Here is a 9,144-nt window from a genome sequence, read left to right as displayed (position 1 = left end):
AAGATATCCAAATTCTTCTATCCGTGCTATTTTGAGGACAAGCAACACAACTGAATATTTAAAATATATATATTTATTAACTAAAGATTTAGTGCAACAATTAAAATCAGGTACAATTCGTGTAAAAACAAATAATTGATATGCTTCTACAATCAGAGATAAGCGATGGTTAAATGTTCAGATAATATTTACATTATATGACAAGGTATATCCATAGCTCCTATTTAAATCATCCTGGCGTATTTAAAACCTGGTGGCTTGTACCTTGACATGTATTATCTCTTCTCAATGACAAACAGATCTCTTGCTACTACTTATATATACGTGTACAGAATAAATGTTATATTTGTACACAAGCTTTGCAATGCAAACAAGCTTAATTTTAAATTTAGGAAGAATTTATTTTCACATACCTCATCCTAAAACCGATTTACCGTCAATAGCTTTTCAAAGACAAACGTAATGCGTATGTCTTTAATATTTGGAATACAATTATCTCATACTGCAGTTAGACATAACCAACTCCCAAATTATATTTGCCAAGTATATTTAAACGGTCTTAGTTGTGTGTATGTGAAAACCTTCAAATTACCAAAAGGTAAATTATCAAGATTCTACATTACCAGTATGTAAGAGATCTTGCTGTTTGAGAAGTGAGAAAGTCCTAATGAAGGACTTCTGTGAGCCCCCTCCATGTTTGCGGTCAATCTCTGCCTTCCAGCTTCCTTCAGAGATCAGATCAGGCTCCAGCCATTGGCCTCGAGATCCCATCAGCCTCTCCTCAGATCCCCCCTCTCCTGTGCTGTGTAATCACTTTTTATCTCCCCAAAGAAGTGGGTGTGTATTTCACTATCACGTGACTGGCGATGTCACATGATACTATGTTAGCTCAGCTGCCCTTAGCAACCAAGGATCTGGCTATCTTAAACCATGCCGATATTAACCTGTAGGGGGCAGTGGTGTATAAGAAATGATTCCTAATGATAGGGTCAATCAGAGTTAATCAGGATTTATGACCCCCTCTGACTTGAATCTTGGTATAGCATCATAAATTGTTTTATATGTCAAACAAAATGACAACGAACCCAGACATTTCGGCAACTTCTTAATTTATGATTGAGATAAGGTTTTATGGTCAGCACAGATGCTTTGGGAAGTTTCTTTGAACTAATGCCGGAATGTGATCAAAGCAGTCTAATACTTTTAAGCTATTATAGGATCTTATTCTTGCGACCCTAGTTATCTATCAATTAAACAATTGTAAAAGAAAGTGATCTGTTTGGAATCCAAAACCTAGAACATGCCCCCATCCCTGTAGTCATATAGAACAAAAAAAATTGGGTTGTGGGACTTTAAATTGGGCATGGACGGGTTTGTGAGATTATTAGGGATATCAACAGCGGGAGATCTATCACAGTCCCATCAAGGGAAATCTCTGTGGTCAAGGATAATGCTTAGTGATCAATCCTAAAAGAAATTGAAGGAGTCAAATATAAACTTAATAATATAATGTGTATCATAATAAATAATACAGAGATCATGCATACAAAGGCATAATATATGTAGTCATAGTAACATTGATAAAAAAATATTCAAAATCCAGGACATGACCATTAAAAGCAATCACAGTAAATTGACATATAGATACAGTAGATATGATTATCCAATAAAGTTGGTGGATGTAAACAATATGGTGATGTATTAAACAGGTTTATATATGAATTACTAATACACATATATTGTTAAAGCATTATAAAGAAACAATACTATTTCAGATATATTATTCCACCGGGATTGTGAATGAGCCCCTTTGGTCTCATAGTACAAAGACCACACTGTGTTTTGTGTCATGCTGTGAAGGGCCTTTCATCTTGTTTATCTTTCTGGGAGTCCTAAACCTGTGATTTACAACCTAAGAACAATGTCTATTCATGCCTGAGAACCTATGTTGAAACTTTAAGGCCCCGTACACACGACCGGATCTGTCCGCTGGGATTTATCCGCGGATCAGTTCCAGCGGACAGATCCGGTCGTGTGTAGGCCCGAGTGGACATTTTCCAGTGGACATTTGTCCAGCCGACGGTTTTCCAGCGGATAAAAATTTCATCATGTTTTTTCATCATGACTTCCTCTGAGGGCGTGGCCTTATGCTGGCCGTCGTATCTTAGGCATGTTTAAGTGTATCTCAGTTTGAGAATACACTTAAACATAGGACGGCCTTAGAATCGGACTTACGTCGGCGTATCTGCTGATACGCCGGTGTAATTCTTTGAGAATATGGCCCTTTGTGGCTTCCTATAGGGGATCTCTATACTATACTTTGTACCTTCCTATAGGGGAACTCTATACTATACTTTGTACCTTCCTATAGGGGAACTGTATACTATACTTTGTACCTTCCTATAGAGGAACTCTATACTATACTTTGTGGCTTCCTATAGGGGATCTCTATACTATACTTTGTACCTTCCTATAGGGGAACTCTATACTATACTTTGTACCTTCCTATAGAGGAACTCTATACTATACTTTGTACCTTCCTATAGAGGAACTCTATACTATACTTTGTACCTTCCTATAGGGGAACTCTATACTATACTTTGTACCTTCCTATAGGGGAACTCTATACTATACTGTGTACCTTTCTATTAGGGTTGTCCCAATACCACTTTTTTAAGGCCGAGTACAAGTACCGATACTTTTTTTCAAGTACACGCCGATACCGAATACCGATACTTTTTTTTTTTAATGTGATGTGACCGTGGCGTTTTTTTCTTTTGTTTGTTTTTTTTTTTACTTTTTTTTTATTTTGTATAGTGGCATTTTTTTTTTTTAAGAGGGGGGGGGTAGTGGATTGTCAGTGTGTTTTTAAATTTTTTATTACTATTTACATTTTTTTTTATTATTTTATTTATTTATTGCAATTTTTTTTATTTTTTTTAATCAGCCCTGTTGGGGGGGCTTTGGTGAGATATCAGGGGTCTTAACAGACCTCTGACATCTCCCCTTTGAGACAGAGAAAGGGACTAGGGACACAGATTCCCCAGTTCCTTTCTCTGCAGCCTCAGCTGAAATGAATGGAGAGAAGCTCCTCTCCATTCATAAACTGAAGTATCGTAAACACAGCTTACGATGTTTCAGTTATGTGAATGGAGTCAGTGATCATTCGGAAAAGGTAGGAGCCGGGTTTAGCGGCTCCTACCTCCGCTCTCCATCCTGACAAATTGAGGGGGGAGAGCAGCATGGATGGGGAGAAGACATCATGGGTTCCCCTGTCCCTTTCTCAGCAGCATCAGCTGCGCTGAAAATGAAAGGAGAGAAGACAGCGTCTTCTCTTCATTCATAAACTGAAACATTGTAATCACAGTTTACCATGTTTCAGTTCTGTGAATGGGCAGAGTCATCGCTGAGAAGGAAACAGCGGGGGGCACGGGGGAGAGGAGGAAACAGTAGGGGACACGGAGGAGAGAAGGAAACAGCGGCAGGGGCACGGGGAAAAGGAGGAAGCAGCGGGGGACGCATGGGGGGGAGAAGGAAACCGCGGGGGACGGAGGAGAGAAGGAAACAGCGGGGGGGCACGGGGGAGAGGAGGAAACATCGGCGCGGGACACGGAGGGAGAAGGAAACAGCGGGGGACACGGAGGAGAAGGAAAACACGGCGGGGGGGGGCACAGAGGGAGAGAGACTGCAGCAAAACGGAGGGGGGGCTGGAGGAGGACACAGGACAAGTATCGGGTGAAGCATCGGGAGCATTTGCCCGAGTACAAGTACTCGGGCAAATGCTTGGTATCGGTCCCGATACCGATACTAGTATCGGTATCGGGACAACCCTACTTTCTATAGGAGAACTCTATACTATACTTTGTGGCTTCCTATAGGAGAACTCTATACTAGACTTTGTGGCTTCCTATAGGAGAACTCTATACTATACTTTGTACCTTCCTATAGAGGAACTCTATACTATACTTTGTGGCTTCCTATAGGAGAACTCTATACTATACTTTGTGGCTTCCTATAGGGGAACTCTGTACTATACTTTACAGCAGGGATCCTCAAAATACGGCCCGTAGCTGTTGTGGAACTACACATCCCATGAGGCATTGTAACACACTGACATTCACAGACATGACTAGGCATGATGGGAATTGTAGTTCCTGAACAACTGGAGGGCCGTAGTTTGAAGACCCATGCTTTACAAGCTTCCTATATGGGAACTCTGAAGGCAGGAGGAGCCAGAAGTGTGGGGGGGTCCAGAAGAGGAGAATCATGGCTGCTCTGTGCAAAATCATTACACAGAGCAGGTAAGTTTCCCCCTCTAACCTCCATATATCTGCATGTGTGACTCCCAGGTAAAATCCCCATATATCCTACTTCTGGGTATATTTATTATTATATATATGATATAAGATATATTACTTTCACTATCTCACAGTATAAATGATTCCCTTATAGTAGTGATTATCGGATGTTTTTGTACTATAAAGGAATATTTTTTTATCCCATCATAAGAGGTGATGAAATAAAATCATGCTGCTGCTATAAATGTCCTATGCTGGTCATACACGGATCTATTATTGGATGAGAATATTCACACAAATATTTGTATGAAAATGATTTGTACATTCGATGAATGGACGAGTGTAGATAGAAAATTCCACTTTCTTTTACCATTCAATTATAAAATGAAAGTAACTTCTGAGTAAAAACCACACCCACCATGTGAGAATTTGTTCTATGGAGAAAAGTTTTCTGTTCTGCTCCTTCCAATTTTCCCAATTTAGTGACCCACTAATGGTTAGAAAAGTGGATGAACGTTTTTGTGAAAAAAAAATGAGTTTGTGTACGGCCAGCATAAGTGACATCAGGTGCAGGGAGCTTGTACCCACCTACCTGTCTATGACAAGGGAGTCTGTCACCCATCTTATTATATTACACTCCTGTCTGATCATCTGCAAAACAGCGTTTTACCTCTTTTTTATATTTTATTAATGTTGATCTCTGATTGTGATATGTAGCAGATTCACCCTCTAATAATACATCTATCTGTCTGTTATTCTCAGAGTGGATTAAATATCCAACTATATATCTGGAGATTTATATGTACCGCTGTATATAGATATTCAAGATTAATAACTCCATTATACACCAAACTTTTGAGGTTTGTATCTAATTTGTCGATTAATCAAAACAATGATCGGCCATCTAATCAATTCTGAAAATAATCATTAGTTGCCGCCCTACAGAGGAGCCATTTACTAGTTACCTTGAGGGGGGAATTGTAAGATCCTCAGAGACAAAGCTGCCTGATGTGGGCGGAGTCCTGGTTTAGGGGAACCAAACAGCTCATGTCTAGTAATAATCTTTTTATTTCTATTTTAGTAGATGGACCGGAGATGAGGAAAACCTCAGAGGATTGTCTCACTTTGTCTCCAGACTGTAAAGTAGAAGATGAGGACATCACACAGTATAGTCCAGGAGAAAACCCGACTACCTCAAATGTCCATCCGGCACCACACAGTGTAGATGGACCATCGTATTCCTCTTATCCCGAGGAACCTCAGACTGTGAGGGACGGTGCCGGACCATCGTATTCCTCTTATCCTGAGGAACCTCAGACTGTGCGGGACGGTGCCGGACCTTCGTATTCCTCTTATCCTGAGGAACCTCAGACTGTGAGGGACGGTGCAGGACCATCGTATTCCTCTTATCCTGAGGAACCTCAGACTGTGAGGGATGGTGCCGTCCTTCAAACAGATAAGAGCTTTTCCTGCACTGAATGCGGGAAGTGTTTCAATTTTAAATCCAATCTTAATAGGCATAAAAGATCTCACAGAGGGGAGAAGCCATATTCCTGTCCTGAGTGCGGGAAATGTTTTTCACAGAAGGCCAATCTTTACACACATCAGAGATCTCACACGGGTGAGAAGCCATATTCCTGTTCTGAGTGTGGGAAATGTTTTTCACATAAGTCCTATCTTTACACACATCGGAGATCTCACACGGGGGAGAAGCCGCATTCCTGTCTTGAGTGTGGGAAATGTTTTTCACAGAAGGCCCATCTTTACACACATCAGAGATCTCACACAGGGGAGAAGCCACATTCCTGTCCTGAGTGTGGGAAATGTTTTGGAGAAAAATCTGAATTTGTCAGACATCAGAGGTCTCACACAGGGGAGAAGCCATATTCCTGTCCTGAGTGCGGGAAATGTTTTTCACGGAAGTCCAGTTTTTACGCACATCAGAGATTTCACACGGAGGAGAAACCGTATTCCTGTTCTGAGTGTGGGAAAGGTTTTTCAGTAAAGTCTATGTTTTACACACATCAGAGATCTCACACGGGGGAGAAGCCGTATTCCTGTCCTGAGTGCGGGAAATGTTTTTCACAGAAGTCCAATCTTTTGACACATCAGAGATCTCACACTGGGGATAAGCCGTATTCCTGTCCTGAGTGTGGGAAATGTTTTTCAGAGAAGTCCAGTCTTTACAGCCATCAGAGATCTCACACGGGGGAGAAGCCACTTTCCTGTCCTGAGTGAGGGAATTGTTCCTCACTGAAGTCCTGTCTTCCTGTACATCAGGGATCCTACACAACCTTCAAGGTGTATTAGTGCCTTGAGTGCGGGAAATGTCTTCTATATTTATGTTGCTGGACATCACAGTTCTCATGTGGGTTAGAAGCAAACCCTGATATACACCTCAGATATACTCCATGGCTGATCTTCATCATGTAAAAAAACAGTTCCAAGGGTGTGGACAGTTAAAAAAAAAACTTATCCGAGGGACTAAATCGTGGTCCCAATCTCCTTGTCCCTTATGACAATCTCCTTGTTCCTCATCTACCAGAGAGCTCAGCAGCGGTGTGGGAGTTCATTGAAAACTACAAGCCGACATCGGCAAAGCACAGAACTCTGTGAATGAATGGCACGGCCGCGCTCTTTTCATAAAGTAACAGCCGGTACGGGGAACTTCTCCCCGCACTGCTGTCACACAGAGGACTCGGATCACTGAGCCGCTGCAGGAACATGGAACATCTTCCCTTTCACTGCCAGAGCTGTTTTTGTTGGTTTTTGCCAATTTTCATCTTTCAGCGCTCTCACACTTTGAATGACAATTGTGCGCTCATGTAACACTGTACCCAAATGACATTTTTATCCTTTTCTCCACAAATAGAGCTTTCTTTTGGGGTATTTGATCACCACTAAGGTTTTTATGTTTTGTGCTTGAAAAAAAAAATATCCTTGTTTCTGTTATAAAATTTGATAAATAAGTAATTTTTCTCTTTCACTGATGGGCACTGATGAGGAAGCACTACTATGCAGCACTGATTGGCATCACTGGTGGTCATCATGGGCCTGTACTGATAATCAATGCTAAATATCAATGTAGATCCCCCTCGTCAGGAGATCCACTGATCGGCTCTCCTCTACTCGCGCCTTGTCTCAATGAATAAAGGAAAGCCAATAACAGTCACTTCCTGGTTACCTGTGATTAGATTTAATTGGACATCGCTGATCACATGGTGAAGTGCCTACATCATAGGCGATACACGGCATCACTGATCGCCACGTGTGCCTGAGCAGCTTATTATGGAAAGTCGTATGACATCCAGTCAGGATAGGGAAGTGATGTCATACATGACACTTCCCGGTCCGGACCAAGAAGGGGAGGAGAGCAGGTGTGTGTCCTCTCTCCTCCCTCCCCTCTACCCATTATCACCAGCTATGCTGGTCCCAAGTCCTCAGATGGGCAAGAGGAGCCCGGGATACATAGCGGGTGTGTGCAGGGGTGGGGGGCATTTACCTGCTCCTTGCTCACCCACAGCAGTGCTAAATGTTAAAAAACCTACCTGTCCGGCCCTCAGAACTACATGTCCCGGGTGTCATGCGATAGGAATTGTTCATCCCGGAGTTCATAAGGAGATCAGAGATCACCAAAGACATGGATGAAGTGTTGTACCGTGTTGGCCATTGATAGCAGTAGAAAAATAAAAATTGGGTCTAAGATTTCACAAACACTCAGGCCGCGTACACACGGTCGTTCCAAACCGATGAGAATGGTCCGACGGGCCATTTCCATCGGTTCACCGCTGAAGTGGCCTGATGGTCTCATGTGTGTACACACCATCATTCCAAAAACCGATCGGGTCAGAACGCGGTGACGTCAAACACACGACGTGCTGAATAAAACAAAGTTCAATGCTTCTAAGCATGCGTCGACTTGATTCTGAGCATGCGCGGGTTTTGAACCGATGCTTTCTGTACTAACCATCGGTTTGGACCGATCGGGCAGCGGGCCATCGGTACGATTTTTAAAGCATGTTTTAAAATTTTGGACCGAAGGACAACAGACCGGTGGGCTATACAAACGGTCGGTTTGGTCCGATGAAACTGAACCTTGGTCCATTCTCATCGGTTTTGTCCGACCGTGTGTACGGGGCCTTAGAGGTCTGTTTAAAAATAAATAGTTGAATGAATGTGAGCGGCATTCACCCAGCTGTGATGAATATTGGATGTATTTTCTTTCATACTCTGATTTCTTTGGTCCATCTAGTGGTCATGATGAGGTATTGTGCTATTTTTTTACTAATGGAGGTTTGTCAGATACAAAATACCCCATTATGGTCACTAGATGGAATCAGCGATGATAGGAAATCACTGTGTTACATTATGGCCAGTAGGAATGGGCCAAACAGCGCCCGGTTCGGTTGGCACCAGAACACCTCAAACAGGTAAACAGTTCTAGCGAACAAGCAAACCCTATTAGAGTCTATGGGACACGAACATGAAAAATCATTTTCAAAGCTTATATGTAAGTTATTCCCATAAAAAGTGTATGTGGACCCGGTACTGCCCTTGAGGGACATATATCAATACAATTTTTGAGGGATTTTAACCACTGTAGCCCTGGAAGATTTGGCTGCTCAATGACCATGCCATTTTTAGTAATACGGCACTGCATCGATTTAACTGACAATTGCGGTGTCGTGTGACGCTGTACCCAAACAAAATTGGCGTCCTTTTTTCCCCCACAAATAGAGCTTTCTTTTGGTGGTATTTAATCATCTCTGCGGTTTTATTTTTTAAGCTATAAACAAAAATAGAGCAAAAATTTTGAAAAAAAACACAATGGAGCTGATTTACTAAG

The sequence above is a fragment of the Rana temporaria genome, assembly GCF_905171775.1.
Source record: "Rana temporaria chromosome 4 unlocalized genomic scaffold, aRanTem1.1 chr4e, whole genome shotgun sequence".
Lineage (NCBI taxonomy): Eukaryota > Metazoa > Chordata > Amphibia > Anura > Ranidae > Rana > Rana temporaria.
This window is presented reverse-complemented; position numbering follows the sequence as displayed.